Raw genomic sequence first — 25750 nt, forward strand, 5'->3', positions numbered from 1 at the left:
TTATTTTTTAGATTACATCTAAATATATCCACGGTGAAAAAGCGGGAAACCTCTACATCAACCAACAAAGAATCATAAAAGATATATGAATTACAATGTATAAAGATTAAGCATATGTAAACAGTTGATGCATCGCTTGAGACACAACACAGCTTGCAATTGCATTCCATGACCTGAGAATCTGACCAATACCCATCAGTCCCATCGTCCAATGGTCAGACCAGATCCCTTTAGCTTCTGGTGTATGATGTGGTCCAGCTTGCGAGCCATATCCGGACTCAGGTGATTCCTCCAATCCCCCACCTCTCCTTTCCTGTAGAATGCTGCAAATGTTGGAGGGATCACAGTGATCGAGGTGCTTCCAGCCTAATTCATCCTTATTCACCTCGAGTTTGCTGAGCTTGTGAAAGCTACACAGCTTTATAATTTCCTCCACCACCACTTCCTTCTCTTCCTCGGGGGTGAAAGGACACCCCAAGAAGTCCGCCAACCTCTTCACGTTTGCCACCAGCTCTTCCATCATATCCTCATACATTAAGAAGAACACCGTCTCGGGCCTCCTCCAGCTCTCCTCCCAGCACTCGAGCGCATGGTCCCATACCGATCCAAATGGATAAGCACCGTCGCAGAACAAGTCAAAGGCCTTTGCAAATGGAACAGGGTGCCGGCGTCATAGTGTTATTGAAGTGCCACCAGGAGACAAGCACGTCCTTTGGGTCCCGGCAGAGGTACACAATTCGGCAACCGGAGCCGTGGACCGAACCCGGTCGCATGGAGTAAGGCAAGTGGGTGGGGAGGATTCTAGGGGAAGGCATGGCTTCTAGTTGGGAAACTCGGCCATCAAGAAAGTATCTACATAGGTGAGGCAAGAGCTGATGTGGGTTGTGGCTGAGGAGAGGGTGGTGAGCCAAGGGGTATTGGGTTCGGGTCATGGTGGCAAATGCCAGAGCTTTTAGCCAGGTAGTGCCGGACTTGATGCATGGCTATAATGCCAGGGAGCATGTCTTCACGCACCGAAACACCTTGGTATATTCTGCGGCGGGCGGATCCCCATTCTTCATCTAATGGGAGGGTTGAGATGAGGTCGCTGTACTGAGTTTTGAGAGATGTTGGAGCTTGCTCCTTTTCCTTTTGGGAATCTAGTGGAAAGAGATGGGAGAGCGGCCATGGGAGGAGGGGAAGGGTGTGGGAGGAGAGGTTTCTTATCTTGGTCTCTTATAGCACCACGCCAGGAGGCTCCCATCCTCATCCACCGTGCCATGGCGGCAGATCTTTTTTTTTTTTTTTTAAAGGAAAGGAGTGGCCATGGCACCCGGAATAATTAGTGTGGGCTATTTAGAAGTATTATAAGCGAATGGTAGTTGGAACGTACAAACTCAGGTAGGGATTACGAGAGCTATTTAGAAGTATTATAAGGACAAGGTTGGTTTGGATTTCTATTCAGCCAAACCGGCAAAAGAGGAAACCGGAGCTCAGAATTGTGAGGGATGCATGAATTGGGAGAACATGTTTTGCACCACTATACCAGAAACAATCAGGATTCTGGGTGGTGCAGCTCGCGCACCATGGACTAATGTATATCTCTGGGCGGTCATCATCAATAGATGGATGTATATCAAATAGATTTTTATGAACTTGTTTATTTGATAGCCATATATCTTTTGATGGCAGCAATTCTCGATCGTAGAGCAATTTATAGTGCCGTCTACACACCAAAGAGAATCCATACTTTACTAGCAACTAGACCTATGTCTAAGCAAGGATGGCAACACATTTTTCTAAAATCAACATGTAGAAATAGACCGGCTCATTGTATCTTTGGCAAGAAAAGATGGTTGATCTTCTATTGTAGCTTCAAATATTGGGTTGTGCCTGCACAAATTTCAAGCCATCCAAACTCCTTTATTCATCCGGCTGTATAGATCTCGAAGCAACTATTACATGATCCAATAGAAAATGTGTGCTAATAAGGATAAATCTTTCTTTTGTGCAATAGATACAACCCTTATCTGTAGAAAGATCACGAAATTTGTAGGCGCCTTTTGATTAAATGGTCAAAGGAATCTTGCTATTCTTTTTCTTACACAAAAGATGGATTCTGTCCATTAAAGATTGATTGGTCTAGCATGCATGGCTTGCAAAATAAATTAAAATAAATTTAGCTGCTCAAAAATTAATGTAAGGTTAGCTGGTTAGGTATAATAAACCCTAAACAAATATATCAAAATAATTTTGTGACCTGTTCAACTTGTTGGGAATGAAAGGTGTAGGCTGCTTTAATTGAATAAGCATAACTTTCAAATTGTAAATCCGATTTTATTAATCCATGCCTCGTGAAAATGCTTACAATCAGGCACAAGTCTATGCCAGCCATCCATTTTGTCAAACCTCAAATTCTATTATTTTCCAGCTTTTCTAGCCAATCCAAGTTATCGCTTGCTATTTTAGAAAAAAGTTATTTTGGTCGGCACATAGAGTCTAATTTCAACCGCAATTAAACTCAGATGTATAATTTGAATAGTAGATGTGATTTTGTAGGAGTTTTCCAATTATGTATTATTTAATCTTCCCCATGATGAAATTCCTCTTTCAGCTCCTTTTAGACTAGTGCTGAGCGAAACCAATTTGATCTTCCTGTTGGCCAAGCATGCAAGTGTAAGTGTGATTGTGCTCCAACGGAGAACTTGAGTCATCATGAGGTTGTCATAAATCCACAAAAGGGTAGGTTATTAAGAAGGCATGGCAGCTTATCTATTCAATTTTTTTTTTTTTTTTAAAAAAAGGAAGGCATGGCAGCTTCGCGTCAGGACTTAATTTCTTGGGGATCTCAGAGAAGAGAGGCATGGCTCTAAATGAAAGCTCAATTTTATTGTAGAGAAGAAGGAGGCAGTTTTGATGCCAGTGATGGGCACTGAGGAGGTGGCAGTGAAGAAAAATGAGAAATAGAAACTACAATCAGTATAAAGAGAAATAAGGAAAAAAGGGGGTAGAACCAAATTTTTTTTTTTTATATCAACCAATTGTGTGCCACGTCAACGTTCACAGGTATCACGTGGTAGCATGTGAACATTTTCGTCATGCTATCAGATGGAATTAACAGCAAAAGAAGTAATTATAATATTTTGAAAATTAAATAATCTAATTATAATGAATATAATTTAAAAATAAAAAAATAAAATTTTTAAAAAATTAAAAATTTTTATTATAATTAAATCTTAAAATTATAACAAATGACAATAGCTCTGATTGATTGCATGATTTAATGGTATCGGCACCTCGTTGTTATCGGCACATAGTTTGAGAGCTATGTTGTGAGTGTGATTCAATCGTCCCGTGCTCGTGATTTGACCCCTCATGCTCCAGAGGCGGACCAAAGCGTATCAAAACCCTACCAAACCAACACGCCACGTGACCGCACGTCCCTGTGCCTCTCAATGAATAGCGGTTCCGGAAACTTCTTTAGGAGGTTGCGGAGGCAAATCCTTTTGTTACAGAGATGGACCTGTTCATAAAATATTAAGATATTCTTTTGTTGCAAGAGGCCAGCTCTCCAAGGATACGTCTCCCTTGACACCCAGCGACCATTCGATCATGCACTGCACAGATCTCAAAATGATCCAAACTCTACCGTGCATCCATATGCTCGAAGTAAGGTATGGTCATACTTATCAAGTGATCAAATAAAAAAAAAAAATTTATAGTTAGACCGGCCATGAAAAAAATTATAATCGGACCGTCATCGTTTGCCACGTGCATATATTGAGATATTCATAAAAAAAAAAGACGATTACGTGATTTTTATCTAAATTGTTCAAATACTCTTACAGTTTATTCATTCATCTTTTCTTAGTATTTTAACGTATGCGCTTAAGCACGCGCGGCCATCCATCTTTTGATGAACGTTCTCGAAGCATGTCCGATTATAATTTTTTTCATGATTGGCTCGACTATAGAAATTTTATCCATCAAATGATATGTTTGAGTGGTTCATTAACTTCTTAGCAATAAATCAACAACCCAATTATAATATATCTTAAAACAAGGAACTAGTGGGCAATTTTGAACTCACAAAAAGTACTGTATAAGTAGGGCTGAAAGTAGCATGGATAATATTCATCTCGATCAATTTTCATATCCAAATCAATCCGAATATAGATAGAAATTTGAGAATTCGACTAATATCCGTATCCATATCATCAAAGAAAAATAGATATGAATAGACAATCTGTATTTGAATATCTGAATCTACACATAATTCTATATAATTTTATATTATATTTATTAATTTTTGAGAGAAATATATAACTATATAAACATATTATTAACTTGATTTATCATCTATTTAGCAATATCTTTAATTATATATTAGTAAAGTTTAATTAATTAATTTATATATATAATTATATTTATATTTTTAGTATTCGAATTGTATCCGTATCTATTTAAAATAAATATAGATATGAATTTTTGTATCTAAATAATATCTATATCCTTATTTATATTCATCCCATAGTTATATTCGTCAGACAAAATAAATATGCATATGGATGTGTTAGTATCCGATCTAATTTCAGTTCTATGTTCAAAAGATGTTAATTAAAATATATAAATTTTATTTAATATATTATTAGATAGAATTGAAATAGAATCTAGTCAGATTTATCCTGAATCCAACTTAAAAGAGCTTGGGTGCATAAGTAATTTAAAGATAATAAATCTTATCCAATAATTTGGATCATCAACGATCAGATCTCCGTTGCTTAACTAATATGGGACTAATCAGATCTTTAAACATGATTTCAATCAAATTACACCCACTTCTTTCTTTCTTTCTTTTTTTCCCCATCATCTATCAAATCACTCCCTTTCATATCATGAGTCCGCAAACTCTACGGGACATCAAAATGTCGATGCTCTAATATGGGTATCGGTTATCCAACAGAATTCATATATGTAGCCCCAGATTGAGTGTTATTCTTTTAGGGAAAAGGAAAATAGTGGAGAATATTTTAGTTTTGGAGAAAAGAAGCAGAGAAAAGAAACAAAGATAGGAAACCTAGAAAAGAGAGGGTGGAAGAGATTACAGTAATTGTTATAGGATTATACCATCTTAGCTAATATCCTCAGAACCCATCCTCGAAAATTTTAAACCAGTGGTAGCATCGATATAGATGACGATGATAAGCTCCATCAAGTCTGTCATGAAGTATCAGAATGGGGCCATCTTATCAACTTCCATCGATCGATCTCTAGCTCGGAGTACCATCAACCTCGGGTCGATGTATCATTGACGAGGGAAAAGAATCCTATGACCTATGCTAATCTGGACTCCCACCGATCTTGGGGCCGATATCTCGTCGACTACAAAAGACAAGGTTCCTTGATCTGTCTGGATGCAGACATCCTTGGGATGACACTTCAGTCACAGACTGAATTCAGCCCAACAATCTGTTGTGCCATGTGGGTAATCAGTTGGAATCTTCCAACAAATTTTCAGAAGTGGCCACATCAAACATCCATGACTAACAACCTAGTTGTTGGATGGATGCCCTATCCTAATAGCCTACAGGTCTAAGTATAACAAACTCTGACACCTCTCTATATAAAAGTAACGAGGGGACCTCCGAAAGGTATGTTTATAAAAAGGCCAAAAGCATATTTAACGTCATTCTCTCTTTCACTGTGCTCAAGCTCCCATTGATGATTTAGACATCGAAGGATCCTCTATCGAAGCATCCTCCCCTTCGACATGATAGACTTCTTTTGCAGATCACCTAACAACGCCCCGATGTCCCGATCAACATGCTCTCATCGCCACATCAGGTCGTTCCGGAGCCTTGACGCAACAATAGTCTCTCAAGGTACATATTCCTGAAATAATAAAAAACTTAATAAAAGATAAACATTACATATAAAATTCTAAGAAAACTCCTAGTTTGAACCAGGTATCCGTACAACTCACATACTTTTTTATAGGACTACTTGGTGTTATTATGTATAAAAATTTATTTACATAAAAAATTATATATATATATATATATATATATATATATATATATATATATATATATGCGCATAATTTACCTGAAATTTTTGTATAGGCAAAGCTAAATATGAACATTAAGTGGAAGGTAGGGGCCAGAATTATTCAACAAAGATAAAAACAAGCTGATTCTATAAATAAATAAATAAAAGTAACTTGATTAGCATTTCATAAAAACCTAATTAGCTTATTCCAAAGTTTTGACAAACAAAAGTATCTGTGGTAAACACGTGATATAGGTCTGCCACCTGATGTGAAGTTCTGGAAGTTGCATGTCCTGGTAAACTGCTGTAGTAGAAACAGGCAATCCAAGGCATAAAATCAATAGTTTGATTGTCTTCCCCAAGTGACCAGTTCTCATCGTTTGCATGGCATTTGGGATCGGAAAATGTCCGAGAGAGCCTTCGTAAATTGCACTCGTAAATGCTAGCAATGCAACTTCACAATCAACCAATCCACCATATTTCGCAACCAATATGCGAGTCCTCCTTTGCCACGTATTGAGAAAGAGTGTCCATGTACACTTTACATGAGTTGCATAGCACGAACTCAGCATATAGATCTAAGGCATGTTAACCTTTTGATTTTTTTTTTTTTTTTTTGGATTGTGGCAGTAAGGACAAATCTTTGATTCCAGGATGCATAACATGCTCTCAATAAAAATTAATTTTTCTAAAAAAAATAAAATAACTAAAAGCGTGAAGGTGCCTAAAAGAAAAAGTTGCACAGAATGTGTGGATTTGGACCGCACCGAATCAAGGAACAAACAAAGCGCATCTCGGCTTCGGTGTAGGTAGAGATGTAACCTGGGCCTTTCCGTTCGTGGTCTGGACTGCATTTATCTTGTACTACGTTCCTACTTCCACTTCCGCCGGCCTGCTGGTTTCTACTTATCTTTTGGACATGGGCCACGCTATACTTTGGGAGCCAATGGATTCTCAGCCGAAGGCACCAATGACGCAATAATTGAATTCAGCCTAGTCGATCAATTTTTGCGAAATTTTCATTAGAGACAATATTTATTTTTCATCAAATTTTCTGATTTCATAGTCAAGCAATCGAGTATATTTTATTTTACTTTTAATTGAGTTTCTTGTTTTCAATCAAATTTGTAAGGCTCGTTTATATAGGACAGCTTGAGATTTAGTTTGCAATGGATTGTTTAGCTTGACTCATATAATTTTTATGGAGTTCTCATCCACCTCTCTCTCCTTATTCCATGTCCTTGTTTCATGAATTATAGTGTTATATCCTGCCCTTACTTATTCCTATTCCAGATGTAAGACTATTTTCCAGCTAAACAATGGTGTTTGATAGTATAAAAGTGGAATAAAGGAATTATTCCATGATTTTACCACCTGCTGAATACTGGCTAAAGGAGAAACTCCAAAATTAAGTTTGTACCACAAAGTAAAATAAAGCTCATCCATATGGCAGTGTTTATCTCCCGGCTAGAAGTTGGATATGGATGTTGTTGGGTTGTTCATCTTCATAAAACGAAGAGGTATTTTATACTTTGGGCTGGTTACAAAGTATGAAGAAAGCCGACAGCTAAAGCCTACTCTCTTTATTGGCATCCTTCTTATAGGAGGAGAGAAAGTCTTTGTGCACCACATATGGTACAATAAAATTGACATGAAGTGCATCGCCCAATCACATTGGAGTACGTTGCATACTTAACGATGAGACAGATATTTAATGCCGCTCAATTTTTTCTTTCTCTAATTTTCAGTAACTAAAATATTTTTTTTTCTGTAGAATAAAGAAAAAATAGTATTATTACTTTCTGATACCTTGTATGACTTCTCACGAATATATATGATTTTCTAAACTATATATATAACTTTCTGTGTATTTATGATATTTTGAACAATATATATGGCTTCCTATGCCTTGTATAATTTCTTATGAATATATATGATATCTTGAATAATATATATGATTTTCTATGAATATACACGACATCTTAAACAATATATATAGATTTTTAATATTTTATATGACTTCTTATAAATATATATGATATTCTGAACAATATATATGATTTTTTGTAAATATATATGATATTTTTAACAATATATATGGCTTTTTAATGCCTTATATGACTTCTTGTCAATATATATGATATCTTAAATAATATATATGATTTTTCATAAATATATATGATATTCTGAACAATATATATGACTTCTTGATGTCTCATATAACTTCTTGTTGGTTATAATAACCAACAGGAAGTCATATATATTATTTAGGATATCATATATGTTCACAGGAAGTCATATAAGACGTTAGGAAGTCTTATATATATATATAAAATTTAAAATATCATATATATTCACAAGAAGTCATATAAGCATTAAGAAGCTATATATATTATTCAAGATGTCATATATATTCACAAGAAGTCATACAAGATATCAGGAAGTTATATATATTGTTCATGATGTTATAAAGATATAGAAAGTCATATATATCATTCAGGACATCATATATATTCATACAAAGTCATACAAGATATCAGAAAGTAATAATATTATTCCTTTTTTATTCTATAGAGAGAAGGATATTTTCATCACTGAAAATTGAAGAAAAAAATTGAGCATCATTAATGTTGGGTATAAAACCCCCCAGTCGAAGTTCGTGTCAGGAGTGACCCCTTGGGGATTCTGCCGGCGTCCGACCTGCGGCGGCAGGAAGACTTCGTCCGGACTCCTACGGGAGCCGAACTTCGTCCCCGACTTCAGCGGCAGGAAGACTTCGTCCGGACTCCTACGGGAGCCGGACTGCATCCCCGACTTCAGCAGCAGCAAGACTTCATCCGGACTCCTACGGGAGCCGGACTTCGTCTCCGACTTCAGCAGCAGGAAGACTTTGTCCGGACTCCTACGGGAGTCGGACTGCGTCCCCGACTTCAGCAGCAGGAAGACTTCATCCGGACTCCTACGGGAGCCGGACTTCATCTCCGACTTCAGCGGCAGGAAGACTTCGTCCGAACTCCTACGGGAGCCGGACTGCGTTCCCGACTTCAGCAGCAGGAAGACCTCGTCCGGACTCCTACGGGAGCCGGACTTCGTCTCCAACTTCAGCAGCAGGAAGACTTCATCCGGACTCCTACGGGAGCCGGACTTCGTCTCCGACTCCAACTACAGGAAGACTTTATCCGGACTCTTACGGGAGCCGGACTTCGTCTCCGACTTCAGCGGCAGGAAGACTTCGTCCGAACCCCTGCGGGAGCCAGACTTGGTCCTCGACTCCGATTGCAGGTAAACTTTGTCCGGACTCCTACGGGAGCCGGACTTCTGCCCTGAACTCCTGTTGCAGGCCTCGGTCGAGATTTCTTGATAAATGACCCCCATCCGGGCTTCTGCGGAGGTCGGACTCCGATCGAACTTCGATCGACAGGTCTGGACCCTCTGGCAGGCCCCGGTAACGGCCACGACTCTGCTCCACCTCCTGCGACGGATCCCACACGGCTCTATCACTCCCTGGCAGGCTTCAGCAACGGCCACGACACTGCTCCACCTCTTGCCACGGATCCCACGCGGCTCCATCACTCCGCGGCAGGCCGCAGTAATGGCTACGAATCTGCTCCACTCTCTGCGGCGGATGCTGTGTGGCTCCACCACTCCCTGATGAGTCGCGACAACGGACGCCGCTCCACTCTCCGCAACTGATTCCACATGGCGAGCCATGGTGACAGCCATGACTCCACCCCATTACTCTTCATGATAAATTCCTCCTGGCTCCGTGCGACCCACGACTAGACGGTTACAAACAGTCGCTATCAGTCTATCGCACCCCCCGCCTATAAAAGGAGGACCCCAGATACGTTATTCTCTAAGCTCTATATTCTATCCCAAAACTCTGCTAAAATTTTCGTTCGAGCACTCCATTCTTGTTGAGGCAGAGAACTGACTTGAGCGTCGGAGGGACTTGCCGGAGCAACCCCAACTCTGGTTTAGACTTCTTTTGCAGGTCTCGACGGCGATCGCGACTCCCTCGACTCCAGCTTCTTCGACGCAGGCGGATTTTTGCACCAACAGGATTGACGCTAGAGGAAGGGCTGTGTCTTCACAGTATCCTTGTTCTTAAAGGAGCGCTCAACGGGACCGCCTCCGGTCATCTTTTCCGACATCCTTTCCTCCTTCCCCCACTAGATCTTCGCCCGATGCCTTCCCGTGAAGCATCCACACGGTGACCCACGGTCAGATCTCAGGCTCCGGCCTCACCTCCAGTTTTCCAGGCCCCTCATCCTCCGGCAACGGCCGCCGGCATGGAGCGGTCGGACAATCGGCCTCCGACGGATTTCGCCAACACCATCTCGAAAGAATCCCGGCGGGGAGCGACCGGCGTATTGGCCGGACCTCCCAAGCGGCAAAAGATCGAGGAATCCATAACTTTCACCGAAGAAGATGCTCAGGGAGTTTAATTTTCTCATAACGATGCGGTTGTAGTTTTCTTGAATATAGCTAATTACGACGTCCGCCGCATTCTTGTCGACAATGAAAGTTCGGCCGATATTTTATTTTACGATGCCTTCTCAAGAATGTCCACCCTTGACGGCCATTTGGAGCCGATTAGCTCCCCTCTAGTAGGGTTCACCGGTGATGCTGTCCCGGTGGAGGGAGTAATAACTTTGACTGTAGCTGCGGATCGATATCCAAGACAATCCAGGGCTCTGGTGAATTTTCTGATAGTGAAGGCGCCGTCAGCCTACAATGCAATCCTCGGCCGACCTGGCCTCAACGCTCTCCGAGCCGTCGTGTCAACCTACCATTTGAAGTTGAAATTTCTTACCAACCAGGGGGTTGGAGAAGTCAGGGGAGACCAAGCCCTGGCCAGACACTGCTACAACATAGCCTTGCAAAGAAGTGACCAATCCGACCCCTGTCCAGTTGATGGGCTGGATGCCCGCGACGACCTCACTGAGGAGAGGGGCGGCCCAATCGAAGATCTGATTTCGATCCCTTTGAACGATGAAAATGCGGAGCATGTGGTGAAGATCGGCTCCAACCTGGGGGAAGAGGTGCAGACGCATCTCATCGATTTTCTACAAAAGAATGCGGACGTTTTCGCTTGGGTTCCAGCAGACATGCCGGAGATTGACACGGAAGTCATGGAGCACCGCCTGGCCGTCGATCCAAAGCATCGACCGACGAAAAAAAAAATCCGAGGTCATGCACCAGAGAGGCAGAAAGCGATAGCCGAGGAAGTGGACAAACTCCTGAAAGCCGGATTCATTAGGAAAGTCAATTATCCTGACTGGATTTCCAATGTTGTCCTAGTCAAAAAGGCAAACGGCAAGTGGAGGATGTGTATAGGCTTCAAAAAGCTGAATAAAGCCTGACCAAAGGACAGCTACTCTCTGCCCAGAATTGATCAACTGGTGGACGCGACCTCGGGCCATGAGCTCCTCACCTTTATGGATACATTCTCCAGCTATAATCAAATCAGGATGGCACCGGAAGACGAAGAAAAGTCTGCTTTCATTACTAATCGTGGCCTTTACTGTTACAGGGTCATGCCTTTCGGCCTCAAAAATGCAGGCACAACCTACCAACGGCTGGTGAACAAAATTTTCAAGGAGCAGATCGGCCGCAATATGGAGGTCTACGTGGATGACATGCTCGTGAAAAGCAAATCTTCCATGAATCACGTCCCGACCTCGAGGAGGCCTTCGGCGCCCTCCGAAAATATAAGATGAAGCTGAACCCGACTAAATATACTTTCGAAGTGACCTCAGGAAAGTTCCTGGGCTTCATGGTATCGAGGCGCAGAATTGAAGCCAATCCAGAGAAAATTTGCGCCATCCAGGAGATGGCCGCTCCGAAGTCGATAAAGGAGGTTCAGCAACTTACAGGGAGGGTAGCAGCCCTGAATCGCTTCGTCGCGAGATCGGCTGAACGGTGCCTACCCTTCTTCCAAACCCTCAAGCGGCCGAAGAACTTCTGCTGGACCCCTGAGTGCCAACAGGCATTTGAAGAGCTGAAGAGCTACCTCGGCTCTCCTCCGTTGTTGGCGAAGCCCGAGCCTGGAGAGGAACTATTTTTGTACCTGACGGTCTCCCCCATGGCTCTCGCGGCAGTCCTTGTCAAGGAAGAAGAAAAAGTCCAGCGGCCGATCTACTACGTCAGTCGTGCATTGAGAGACGCCGAAACCAGGTATACTAAATTAGAGAAACTAACTTACGCCCTGTTGCTTGCAGCCCGGAGGCTCCGACCCTACTTCCAAGGGCACACTGTAACGTTACTCACCGACCAGCCGATCAAGGCTATTCTACACCGGGTAGATGCCTCCGGGAGGATGGCGAAATGGACGATTGAGCTCACCGAATTCGACATCGACTATCGACCCAGACCGATGGTAAAAGCCTAGATATTGGCAGATTTTATAGTAGAGTGCACAATCTCGAAGGAGGCCGAATCGGAACAGGGTGAAATGGACGACCTTGAGCCCCGACCGAACTCCCCCAAAGAAGAAGCAGACCCCTCTGGTTGCTTTTGGACCCTCTACGTGGACGGGTCTTCCAACATGCCGGGAGCAGGCACGGGCCTGATCTTGATCAGTCCAGAGGGAATCGTCGCGGAGTACGCTCTGCGCTTCGAGTTTCCCGCAACAAATAATGGAGCAGAATATGAAGCTCTGATTGCAGGATTGAAGATCGCCAAAGAGTTGGGAGTAGATCAGCTCCAAGTTCACAGCGACTCCCAACTGGTAGTGGGACAAGTCAGCAAAAACTACGAAGCACGAGAGGACAGCATGGCTAAGTATCTTGAAAAGGTAAAGGAGCTCATCCCCGCCTTTAGTAGCTTCAATATCAGGCAGATTCCAAGGATGAAAAATACCAGGGCCGATCTTCTCTCCAAGATGGCTACGCTGGCTCCGGCCGAATTGCCCAAGGGTATTCTCTTCGAAGTTTTGAAGTGCCCGAATACGGAAGAATCACGGCTCGTGATGGAAATTGATCACGAGCCCAGTTGGGTCGACCCACTGATGGCATATCTCAGTGACGGAGTTCTCCCTCATGATGCAAAAGAAGCTCGGAAGCTCAGAAATCAAGCCTCCCGATACATCCTTTATGAGGACAAGTTGTACAAGAGATCATACTCTTTGCCCCTTCTAAAATACCTCCGGCCTTCGGAAGCTGAATATGCCTTGTGGAAGGTGCATGAAGGAATCTGCGGAAGCCATCTGGGGGCTAGATCTTTATCCCACAAGTTGCTCTGCCAAGGATATTACTGGCCGACAATGCATCATGACTCGATTGAATACGTCAGAAAGTGCGGCCGATGTTAGAGAAATGCCAACATCCAGAGACAGCCCACCACCGAGCTTACACCCTTGAGTGCCCCATGGCCTTTTGCGCAATGGGGAATGAATATCCTTGGACCCTTTCTCGTGGCGTCGGGGCAGAGGAAGTTCATCTTGGTAGCAATTGACTACTTCACCAAGTGGGTCGAAGCCGAACCACTGGCGAAAATCACAGAAGCTAAAGTACAAGATTTCGTCTGGAAGTCAATCGTTTGTAGGTTCGGCATGCCAAGAACCCTAATCACTGATAATGGGTGGCAGTTCGCGGGAGCAAGATTCACCGAATTCTGTGAAGATCTAAACATCTCCCACAACTTCACATCAGTAGCCCATCCTCAGGCGAACGGCGAAGCTGAAGTGACCAACAGAACCTTGTTGCAAGGGATCAAGACAAAGCTCGAAAAGGCGAAGGGAACTTGGGCAGACGAACTTTATCATATGCTGTGGGCGTATCGAACTACCCAAAGACTGCCCACGGGGGAGACCCCCTTCGCTCTAGCCTTCGGAACGGAGGCTGTTATCCCAATCGAGCTTAAACTCCCGTCGGTGCGAGTCGTGGCATTCAACGAGCATCACAATTCGCAAGGTCTTAAAGCCAACCTTGACTTGCTGGAAGAAAAGCGGGAGGTAGCTCAAGTTCGGATGGTGGCCTACAGACAGAAAGTCGCCCGCTATTACAACTCCCGAGTCAAGAATAAAGTCTTTAGAGCAGGAGATCTAGTGCTTCGACGAGCCGCCGTCTCACAATCTCAGGATCGAGGGAAGCTCGCCCCAAATTGGGAAGGCCCATACGAAGTCAAAGAAGTAGTCTGGCCCGGAACTTATTACCTCAAGGAGCTCGGAGGAGCAGACCTCCCGCGGCCATGGAGCTCGAAAAACTTACGAATGTATTACCGATAACTTTGTTTTAAATTAAAATTTCATATCCACATGCCTTCTCTCTTGGCGTGAGCCTATATCAATAGGGCAGTCAAAACAAACCATGTCGGGAACAGGAGGAGAACTCCATCTCGACGAAATCGAAGTTCCGATTCTCCTTAGACCGGATGGGGGGAGAGGCCCTACAACGCCCATATGTGCCCCCACAGCCATGTTAGGGATAGGAGGAGAACCTCGCCCTAACATGAGCAAAACCGAAGGCCCGATTCTCCTTAGACCGGATGGGGGGAGAGGCCCTACAACGACCATATGTGCCCCCACAGCCATGTTAGGGACAGGAGGAGAACCTCGTCCTAACATGAGCAAAGTCGAAGGCCCGGTTCTCCTTAGACCGGATGGGGGGAGAGGCCCTACAATGCCCATATGTGCCCCCACAGCCCTGATAGGGACAGGAGGAGAACCTCGTCCTAACTTGAGCAAGGTCGAAGGTCCGGTTCTCCTTAGACCAGATGGGGGGAGAGGCCCTACAATGCCCATATGTGCCCCCACAGCCCTGTTAGGGACAGGAGGAGAACCTCGTCCTAACTTGAGCAAAGTCGAAGACCCGGTTCTCCTTAGATCGGATGGAGGGAGAGGCCCTATAGCGCCCATACGCGCCCCCGCAGCCATGTTAGGGACAAGAGGAGAACCTCGCCCTAACATGAGCAAAGTCGAAGGCCCGATTACTCTGAGATCGGATGGGGGGAGAGGCCCTACAACGTCCATACGTGCCCCCATAGTCCTATTAGGAGCGGGGGAGGAACCTCGTCCTAATACGAACTGGGATCGATTACATCAGAAGTAAGGGAAGAACATCGTCCTGATGCCAATTGAGGTCCGGTCATCCAAGACTAGATCAAAAAAAGGAGACCTTCTCAGCGGCCCCTTCGTGCTCCCACGACCCCACCAAGAGCAGAGGGAAAACCCTCACTCGAAAAAAGAAAAAGAAAAAGAGGAGGGGAGTTAAAAAGGAAAGCGACGGACTGCATCAGCGATGAATGGAAAATAAATTGCATCAAAGATGCAAGGAACCTCGTCTCAGCAAGGATTGAAGTTCTTATCAAAATTTTTGACCTTCAAGAAAGCTCTCAATACAGGTCCAAGATAAGATGGCTTTCTCAGGGTGACGAGAAGCTCGAACCTCCAAGCTCGAACTCTGAGAGGGGGCCTCAAACCCGAGCGGCCCCGAACAAATCTGCGGCCATGGATGAAAGGACGGGCCAATGCGACGGCAATCGGGTACCTCCGAACGGCATCGATTTCGAGCAAGGCAAAAGCCGAAAGAAGCTCGGCAAGCGATAATTCAACACATGAGTAAAAGAGGTAACGAAAAATTCCTTTCTCACGTTATTTATTAAATATGCATTACAGAGCCATTAAGACTGAAGAAGAAGGATGACTGGAAAAGCGAGCCGACGTGGCAACGACCAGCGACCTCCGGACGATGTCGAAAAAAAAAAGAGAGAGAGAGGAGAGAAAAAAAAAGTGCGGACAAAGTAACAAAATCCCCTTCTCATTCTTGATTAACAAAGGTGTACGTTACAAGGCTCTGGGGGCCGAGAAAAAAAACAAACATTACTACAAGGCCCAAAGGGAACACGTTGGAGACCACTTCAAGCTCCCAACTTCTCCTTCCGATTCCGTTCGTCTCGACAGTATTTTTCAGTGCGTGTGATAAATCCTTCAGCTCTCACCTCCCGCCTCGTTCCGCTCCATCATCGAAACCCCAGCCCTAGGGGGAAAAGGATGGGATAAAATTCAGGGGGCAGCGAAGGCAACGGCAGCGGCGACGACGACCTGCATCAAGAAGAACCGGAGGTATCCCGGAGGCCGCGATGGCGTCGGAGGCATGCACCACCATCGTGTGCTCCACGACAACCACCGTCCTAGGTACTTCGGCAAGGTCGGCATGCGCTACTTCCACCGTCCCTGCAATAAGTTCTACTGCCCCACCGTCGGTGCCGACCGCTTCTGGTCCCTCAGCCCCGATGACGTCAAGAATCCCGCCACAGCTTGTGATGACAACTCTGCCCCCTTGACTGGTGTCGCCCCGTTCAGCTACTCCAAAATTTTCGGGCGGAACGCCCTCACCGGTTGTCCCCATTATTAAACCCCTGTTGTTGAAGGAATTCTCCCTCGAGCCCCCTTTGAGGCGATGGGAACCCTCAGTGACAGTTCGATAGTCGGAGAATTCGCAGACTGCTGTTTTTCCCCTCATACTCCTTTCGGTCCGTGGCATCCTCCCAAGGTTGGCCTTTGGGGTAGAAGCCCCGACGGGAGGACCCCTTGGAGAGGCTCGGAGGATTGAAGGCGGTGGGGAGCCGGTGGGGATGGCGAAGACTGGTGTGAAGAGTGCTTGGAGTCAAGAAGGGCACCGCTGGGGGTGGCTAAACTCTCAGGCAGAAGAAGGACGCCAACTCTCAGGCGAAGTGAAGCCCCCGGAGGGAAGGAGGGGGCTTAAATAAGCGACGGGGTCTGGCGCAGTTATGGTGGCAGATATCCCTAGGCCAACCAGTACCCGCCACGTGTCCCACTCACTGCGGTATAGGGCTGACCGTTGGCGGGACCATTATGGCGTGGTGCTTAGGATTACGCCCTGATATAAATTCCGAAAGGACTCTTCGGATCATCCTAATCGGAAAAAGACTCCAGCACGTGTGCATTAAATGCCAAGATTTTCGAGGGCGGTCGTGTACAGAATTCAAAGAAATGACTTCGACTGTGAAAATTTTCTGTACTTCCTTCGATCGAAACTCGAACTCGAAAGTGGGGGGACTGGTGTTGGGTATAAAACCCCCCCAGCCGAAGTTCGTGTCAGGAGTGACCCCTTGGGGATTCTGCCGGCGTCCGACCTGCGGTGGCAGGAAGACTTCATCCGGACTCCTACGGGAGCCGGACTTAGTCCCCGACTTCAGCGGCAGGAAGACTTCGTTCGGACTCCTACGGGAGCCAGACTGCGTCCCCGACTTCAGCAGCAGGAAGACTTCGTCTGGACTCCTACGGGAGCCGGACTTCGTCTTCGACTTCAGCGGTAGGAAGACTTCATCCGGACTCCTACGGGAGCCGGACTGCGTCCCCGACTTCAGCAGCAGGAAGACTTCGTCTGGACTCCTACGGGAGCCAGACTTCGTCTCCCACTTCAGCGGTAGGAAGACTTCGTCCGGACTTCTACGGGAGCCGGACTGTGTCCCCGACTTCAGCAGCAGGAAGACTTCGTCTGGACTCCTACGGGAGCCGGACTTCATCTCCGACTTCAGCGGTAGGAAGACCTCGTCCGGACTCCTACGGGAGCCGGACTTCGTCTACGACTTCAGCGGCAGGAAGACTTCGTCCGGACTCCTACGGGAGCCGGACTTCATCCCCGACTTCAGTAGCAGGAAGACTTCATCCGGACTCCTACGGGAGCCGGACTTCGTCCCTGACTTCAGCAGCAGGAAGACTTCGTCCGGACTCCTACGGGAGCCGGACTTCGTCTCTGACTCCAACTACAGGAAGACTTTGTCCGGACTCCTACGGGAGCTGGACTTCATCCCCGACTTCAGCGGCAGGAAGACTTCGTCCGGACCCCTACGGGAGCCGGACTTCGTCCTCGACTCCGATTGCAGGTAAACTTTGTCCGGACTCCTACGGGAGCCGGACTTCCACCCTGAACTCCTGTTGCAGGCCTCGGCTGAGATTCCTCGACAAATGACCCCCATCCGGACTTCTGCGGAGGTCGGACTCCGATCGTACTTCGACCGACAGGTCTGGACCCTCTGGCAGGCCCCGGTAACGGCCACGACTTTGCTCCACCTCCTGCGACGGATCCCACGCGGCTCCATCACTCCCTGGTAGGCTTCAGCAACGGCCACGACTCTGCTCCATCTCTTGCCACGGATCCCACGCGGCTCCATCACTCCGCGGCAGGCCGCAGTAATGGCTACGAATCTGCTCCACTCTCTGCGGCGGATGCTGCGCGGCTCCACCACTCCCTGGCGAGTCGCGACAACGGACGCCGCTCCACTCTCCGCAACTGATTCTACGTGGCGAGCCATGGTGACAGCCACGACTCCACCCCATTACTCTTCATGATAAATTCCTCCTGGCCCCGTGCGGCCCACGACTAGGCTGTTACAAACAGTCGCTATCAGTCTATCGCACCCTCCGCCTATAAAAGGGGGACCCCAGATACGTTATTCTCTAAGCTCTATATTCTATCCCAAAACTCTGCTAAAATTTCTGTTCGAGCACTCCATTCTTGTTGAGGCAGAGAACTGACTTGAGCGTCGGAGGGTCTTGCCGGAGCAACCCCAACTCCGGTTTAGACTTCTTTTGCAGGTCCCGGTGGCGACCGCGACTCCCTCGACTCCAGCTTCTCCGGTGCAGGCAGATTTTTGCACCAATAATTAAATATTTATTTCATCTAAATATGCTATGTGTCCCAATATTATTGAACAATGCACTTCTATTGCACCACATGCGGTGCACAAAGAATTACTCTATAGAAGGAACATAGTTGGACAGTTGAAATTGGGAGCCCCAGGATAAAATGAAAAATTCTTTGTGCACTGCGAGCGGTGCAGAACCGTACGCACCGCTCGCGGTGATTGGTTCACATGCAGGATCGGAATGCAATGTGCAAATTTTTTTTTTCTTTTCGCTGGCCCCATACGAGAACCAATCACGGCACCACCCTGCAGTGCACAAAGAATTTTTGAGGACAAAAAAACCCTTTTGTCTTAGAAGAAAGCCTCCCTTGACTTCCAATTTGTTTAGCAGGTGACCTTTTTTAAGAAAAAGTGATTTAAAAAAAGGGCTGTGTGATCAGGAATTGAGAAGGTCCATCCTCATGTCCAAGTCTGTAGTTCTCGACATCCCCAAATCAGCACTCTTGAAGGGTTTTGAGAACCCTATGTGGGTGGGTCTATTCTAATATCTTTTATGTTGTATCTATCTTTTTTGATGAGGGAATTGTTATGCCTCTCAAGTACTGTTGCTTCTTGATATTTGGTAGTAGGGGTGCTGGTGATTAACCAATTAATCCATTTAGCTCATCCCAATCTATTATAGATCAGGCTAGATTATCCGTTAAATAAATTTATCAAGCTGGGATCTGGATACTTTGCCCTTTGGTAAATAGGTTGGGCTCGATTTAAGAGTTTTGATTTCCGATCCGACTTAATTACCATCCCTATTTAGTAGCCTCTAGATAACCTCATGAGAATTATATTCCGAAGAAGATGTTCTCTTGATGCCGTGATCCTTGGTTTACCCTAAGGAACTTCATAATCTCATTACTTGAAGATGGTCGAACATGATCCCGAGGATTTGTCTCATTAAAGTTTTCTACTTTTCTATACAGGAATAATGTGGTCTCCTGTTGGTTCCAGATATGGATGCGCTAGCTTTGGGTCCATGTATGCACTAATTTTGGCGTGTATACATCTACTTCTTCGTATATACCATGCTCCGATTGGATCCGGAAAAAGTTGCCCTCGTTTGCTGTCCTTTTCCATCTGATGATCTGAACATTGTGGCATCCAAATGTACCATATCGCATTCGATGCCAGCAACCATACTAATAGCTTTCAAAAATATATAGACTTCTAAAACTACTAAATTTAATTAAAAAATAATTTAGTCTCCTTCTCGAAAAGTTGGAATGATGTATCCTATGCTCGTTCCACCCTCACGTAACTCCCACTAGCATCAAAAATCAAATATCTGGCATCAGAGAGGATCCGGACCCCAAATTGATCTCCATTGTGGACGGTGGGTGAAAAGGAAGCAGAGGCATTTATGAAGTTGTGAGCCCCTTGTGGTCGGTTTCACTCGGAACCGAATGTGTTCCCACGTTTGTTGGCTTCTTTGCCAGACGGCCAACAACAATGACGGGCCGCTCCAAAGAAAATTTCTCTGACAAGCCAATACAAAGAGGTACCCCTCCAACTATGTATTCTAGGTGCTTGTTTCGGGGTGTGTTTATAATCATCAAAAATAATTTTGGATCTAAAAATAAAATTTTGAATTTTTGGCTAAAGTGGTTCTGGATTACATTTAAGATCTTTTAAAATGTGGTTTACATGCTGACATCTTTCTAGCTAAATATTATATTTATAGAAAGTTAATTTTTTTTAAAAAATTATATATTATTATCTCAATATCCTAATTTTTTTAGAAAAATTATGTATTACCTTTTCAATACATCTCGTATGTCCATTTTCCTACTTCCTTATCTATCATGGCTTTAATGTCATCTCCATTCACATCCTTAATTAATTTTCTCTCATCTCCATCTATGTCTTCATTTTTCTGATTTTCAAGATCAATAGTCTTCTGTCATATCCATCCACATCCATTCTAAGATTATTGATCTAGTCCTCTCATCTTTTCTACATCGTTTGTTGCCGGACTTCGTTCTTCAGTTTAAGCTCATCTCATCCTCGATTAATCTTCTCCCATCTCCACATTTTTTTTTGTCAAGTTTCAGAATTATTAATCTCCTCTCATCTCTTCCTTTTTATCCTACTTTATTATCTATCAAGATTTTTTTTTTTCACATTAATTATCTCTTATCTCCATCCATGCCCGATCTCTTTTTGCCGATTTACTTGTATATTAGGACTCTTTCTTTCTCTCATTTTCACTCCCGCTTACTTAGATGAAGATAATTTTGAAAGAAATAAGAAAGTAAATAGATAACTTTAAAAAAATATACAAAAAAAAAAGATAAGAAAAAAATAAAATAGCAAATTTATATCTAAACAATTTTAAAATTATTTTACATATTTAATTTTTTTTACCATTTTATCATTCAAAAATAATTTTTGATTTTGTTAATCAAATATCTAATAAATTATTCTTATAGCTTCGTAACAGCTTTAAGATTTTGATAGTGAAAAAAAATTACTTTGTCCCAAAGCAGTTTTCGACATCAAAATACAGCTGCTGTTAAAAAACTTATTTTTTGATCAATAAATACAATATCCCCAAACAAATCTTAGGAATCTTTTTGTGGGGCTCCCCCGGAGATTTGGATGATGTGTTATAAATAAAAACAATATCTCCAGCGGCCCATGGTTGTCCTTGTTAATTTATGTCTCATACAGACTTTGTGGAAATTCTCATGTACTTAAATATCATTGGATGCTTCCATCAAAAAAAATATCATTGGATGCTATGTAAACATAAATTTTGATGAATAAATTTATCAAAATATGGCTGGTGCTATGTCACGCCTCGATTAAAAGCCCAAATTGAGTGCACGACAGATGACTGCACATCTCTAGAATTTAACCCTAAAGATATGTAAGGCCTGCCTTCACATTCAAAATTATTATATCAAATTATACTCAGACAGTGATAGTAAAAATAAATCTCTAATTTTATTAATTCAAATAAAATATAGCTCATCAATGTCTCATAAAATTGATTAACAAAAATCAAGATCAATATTTATTCAAAAATAAACTAAACAAATATCCTCTAAGATCCTATACTGCTCACTGCACAGTCTTAGTGCCCACATGCTCTTCTGGATCTGAAAAAAAGAAAAGATTGAATTAGCTTTATGACTCAGTAAGTTACCAATGTCTCTAGGAGATCAAGTACAATTAATTTTTAAAATATAATAATTTAACAGTAATATATAACGATATAATTTTCTTTCAAAATATGTTATGCATATCATTAAAATAAACTTGCAATGTATCAGTGTATACCAGCGATTAATCTTAACTAGCTAAGCGTGATAGGAACTAGCTCTAATTCATATAGTCATGATTGATCCTGTGACAAGATAAAAAATTAGTTCTGAAATATGTCAATGTAGAAAACATTAGTGTGTGCCAGCGATCAGTCCCTACTATTAGTCCTGAAAGAACTAGCTCTACCAACAATCAGTCTGACTAGCTAAGTTAGAAAAAAACTAGTTTCTGATATATGATCAATGAGCAATCTCATTGACTAGATTCGAATCATAGTCAAACTAAAGAGTTTTTTTTATAATTTCACTTAACCAAATAATCATACTTATTTTTGCAATAATATCAAATCAAATTTTTTACATCGCATTTCTAGAAGTAAGAGGATATTTATTCAAAATTTGTACAAGGATAAACATGAATAATCTTGTTTCTAAAAATCATGCAATATTAAATTAAAGAAATCATCCCATTTTAAATATTATAATCATGCTAAGATGATACTATTTTTGATCCATAATTTGGAATTATTTTTTATGCATAAAATATATACTTCCAAACTTCATAATTTCTAAATATCTTAATAATTTTTATGTGTAAAATCCAATTTTTAAATACATGAATATGCATTAAAAATCTAGAGGTAAAAAAGAGAACCTATTATTTTAGATCAATCAGATTCAAAATTTATGGCCTTCGACTCATGGCTTGATCCCTAGATCTTCACTCCTCTCAATACAGATCAAAACTCTGAATCATATCTATTTCATTAATCAAAAAAAATTTAGACTAATTAGACTTAATTTGGTCAACCAATAGAGGTACAAAAAAAAAAGAGTAATCAAAGTTTGATCTATTTGATCGGACTCAACTAATCATAAAAAGGAGAGATGCTCGATCTAGATCAGTTGGATATTTGGACTGGATCAACCAATAGAGGTCTTGGTTTGAGTTCATTCAGATTATAGATCCAATTCAAGGAGGTGAGACCACAACTGAGAATAGATTTTCTTTTTCATCATTTTTTCTTTTTTTTATTTTGTTCTCTTTTCCTCTCTCTCTCTCTCTCCCCCCCTCTTGGCCCCCAATGGATGCTAAAATAGGGGTGTTCTGTGGCCTTTTTAAGGGAAAAAGGAGGGAAGAGAAAAGGGGATAAGATCAATGATCGGGTGGTGGTGGTGTGGTTGGGTGATGACGGTGGCAGTGGCTCGATTGACGCTGGCAATTCTTGACAAAACAAAAAAAAAATGAAAAAATTAGGAAAGAAAATTGAGTTTTTTGGAAGATGGTGGCTCGATTGCGGCACTTTGGTGGCCATCAAAGATGAGGGAGAAGGGAGAGGGATGTAGAGGAGGCTATGATGGTGGAATCAATCGAGGGAAGAAAGGCTTAAAAAGAAGAGGGTGTGAAGGGGATAAGCTTAATCATCCTCAGATAAAGTCAGACTTCATTAGCATACTCCATCCAAATGGCCTTCGGCCATCCCTCATTAGAGCAAGTCACTCATTTAGCCACCCTTGTAGTGTTATCTACTCCACAAAAGGGGATCGGGCAGGGGATAAGGTTTCCTTATTCCGAATTTTTTTTTGAAAACATTACGGCCTTGCTGACTTCACTCCGAACTAGGTCCAATCAAATTGATTCTCACATACTAGCTTCATCATCAAAGATTATTGTGAGAGGTTATTTTATTATATTACTTCTTTATGGAGTTGAACCCTCTTCAATAGAAGCAACTGCTGCATCATAAAGGAAAGAAGACAAAACTCCAGTCGAAAACCAACTCCGATTCATTTATCCAAGTGGCAACAAGTAAGTACTTGATGATTAGCTATCAACTTTAATAAAAAAATAAAATAATTAAATAACATCCTACATATTTTATCTCGATTTGCATATATTTTCCTACATTTCAAATTGCTATAGTGTCAATCCTATATTTTTCAATTTATTACAATATCCTCTACTGACCTTTCAATTTGGAGAAAAACTCACTGTAGATATCATGTGACATATTATTTGGAGTTAAATGGTTGATGTGGCTTTATTGAATTATTTTAAAATAGAATAGAATTTAACGTGAACTAAAATATTTAAGTTTCAATCTTAATATCATCTCTTGCCCCAACCTTCCTCTCTATAATGACCGTACAACCATCGGTCCACCACCACCAATGACCTACCGACGATGAAGGAAAGAGAGGGAGAGAAAAAATATGATGAAGAGAGGATGGAGGATAGAGATGGTGACACTAGCGGGATGGAGGCGATGAGACGGATTCTTAGCTTTATTTTAGCTCCCTCTCTTTTATAGGCTCTTTTAGCTTCTGTTTAGATTTTTCTTAGTGCTCAACAGATTCCCCCCATCCCCTAATCCCTTCTCTCTTAAAGAAGAACAAAAGTCACTTGAAGCACTCATTATGGTGACAAACAGGCATATAGAGCAAATGAAAAAGGGGCAAGGGATTGATGAAATAGATTCTCTTCTTAGATTCCTCTCTCTTTCTCACTATCGCTGCCCGTCTCACGGCCTAAGTAGCTCAATATTATCATGAGTAAGCGTAGATTTTTGTGAGCAAAACTCAAAATATGGAACAAAGACTCAAATGGAAACATAATCAAAAGAAAGGATTCAATAAAGAATAAGATTGATTGGCTGGACATACAGAAAGAGAAGAGAAATCTGAGCAATGAGGAAAATGGGGAAGAATGCGGCTGAAAGAATCTTTAAATAATATTTTATTTAAGAAGAAATATTATGGAGACAATGATTGAGAGTTCAATGGTAGAACCGGAGTAACTAAAGTAGAATCGGAGTTTTCTTTGGATTCTTTCCTTCAGATATTTTCACTGAGAATCAGGTTCCGGATCTCTTCAAATTTTAGCTTGCTTGAGCTGCAAGAACTACTCACCACTGTCACAGCAGCACCCCAACTCTCAGACAAAGAAAACAGTAAAATTAAAGCATGAACTTCATCATCAAAATTAATATCAATAGAGCTTAATTGACTAGTAATCAGATTGAATTCATTGATGTGATCAGTAACAGACATACCTTCAAGCATCTTCAAATTGAATAGATGATGCATAAGGTATACTTTGTTGGAGGTTGAAGATTTCTCATACATATTAGATAGAGCCTTCATCAAATCAGCCATCATCTTTTCCTCCAGGATGTTGAACACAACATTCCTAGCCAACGTCAAATGGATGCTTCCCAGAGCTTGGCGGTCCAATAAATCTCAATCTGCTTATGACATGTCTTCAGATTTTTTTTCTCTAAGAGGTAGATGAAGCCTCATTTGATACAAATAATTCTTAATCTGTATCTTTCAAAAATCGAAATCTTTTTCATCGAACTTGTCAATCTTGACCTTTTCTTCATCTCCTGCCATCGCTCCCACTCTTCCCCTCAAGCCTGATGCTTTGATACCAATTGTTAGGGGGCGATGTGTAGTGGATTACGATAGTCACAGGAGAAGAAAAGAACAATCTGAAAAATATACATGCATAAAATAAAAAATAAAAAATTTTATGTGGTTTGAAGTCTCTTGCTCCTACATCCACGGCCATACAGAATATATGTTTTCACTATGAATAAATAGGAAGTTTACAAGAGATGAAAACAAAGAAGAATCTCTCTTTTTTCCTCTCTTCTGGACGTAAAACAACCCCAATAAGAAGAAGAAACCCCTCCTAGAAACACCCTAGGATTGCTCATAAGAAGAACCCAAGCCCTCTCTCTCTTTTTCTCTCTTCCTCTCTTTTTCTCTCTTAAAAATAGATTGCTATT

General features: G+C 42.6%; 1 pseudogene; it reads right to left on the reverse strand.

Annotated features, from left to right (window-relative positions):
* LOC105056112 (cytosolic sulfotransferase 12-like) lies at positions 1 to 25115 on the reverse strand (annotated as a pseudogene).
* Between the last annotated feature and the right edge of the window lie 635 nt (positions 25116 to 25750).

This window comes from Elaeis guineensis, chromosome 13 (genome assembly GCF_000442705.2).
Source record: "Elaeis guineensis isolate ETL-2024a chromosome 13, EG11, whole genome shotgun sequence".
Taxonomy (NCBI): Eukaryota; Viridiplantae; Streptophyta; class Magnoliopsida; order Arecales; family Arecaceae; genus Elaeis; species Elaeis guineensis.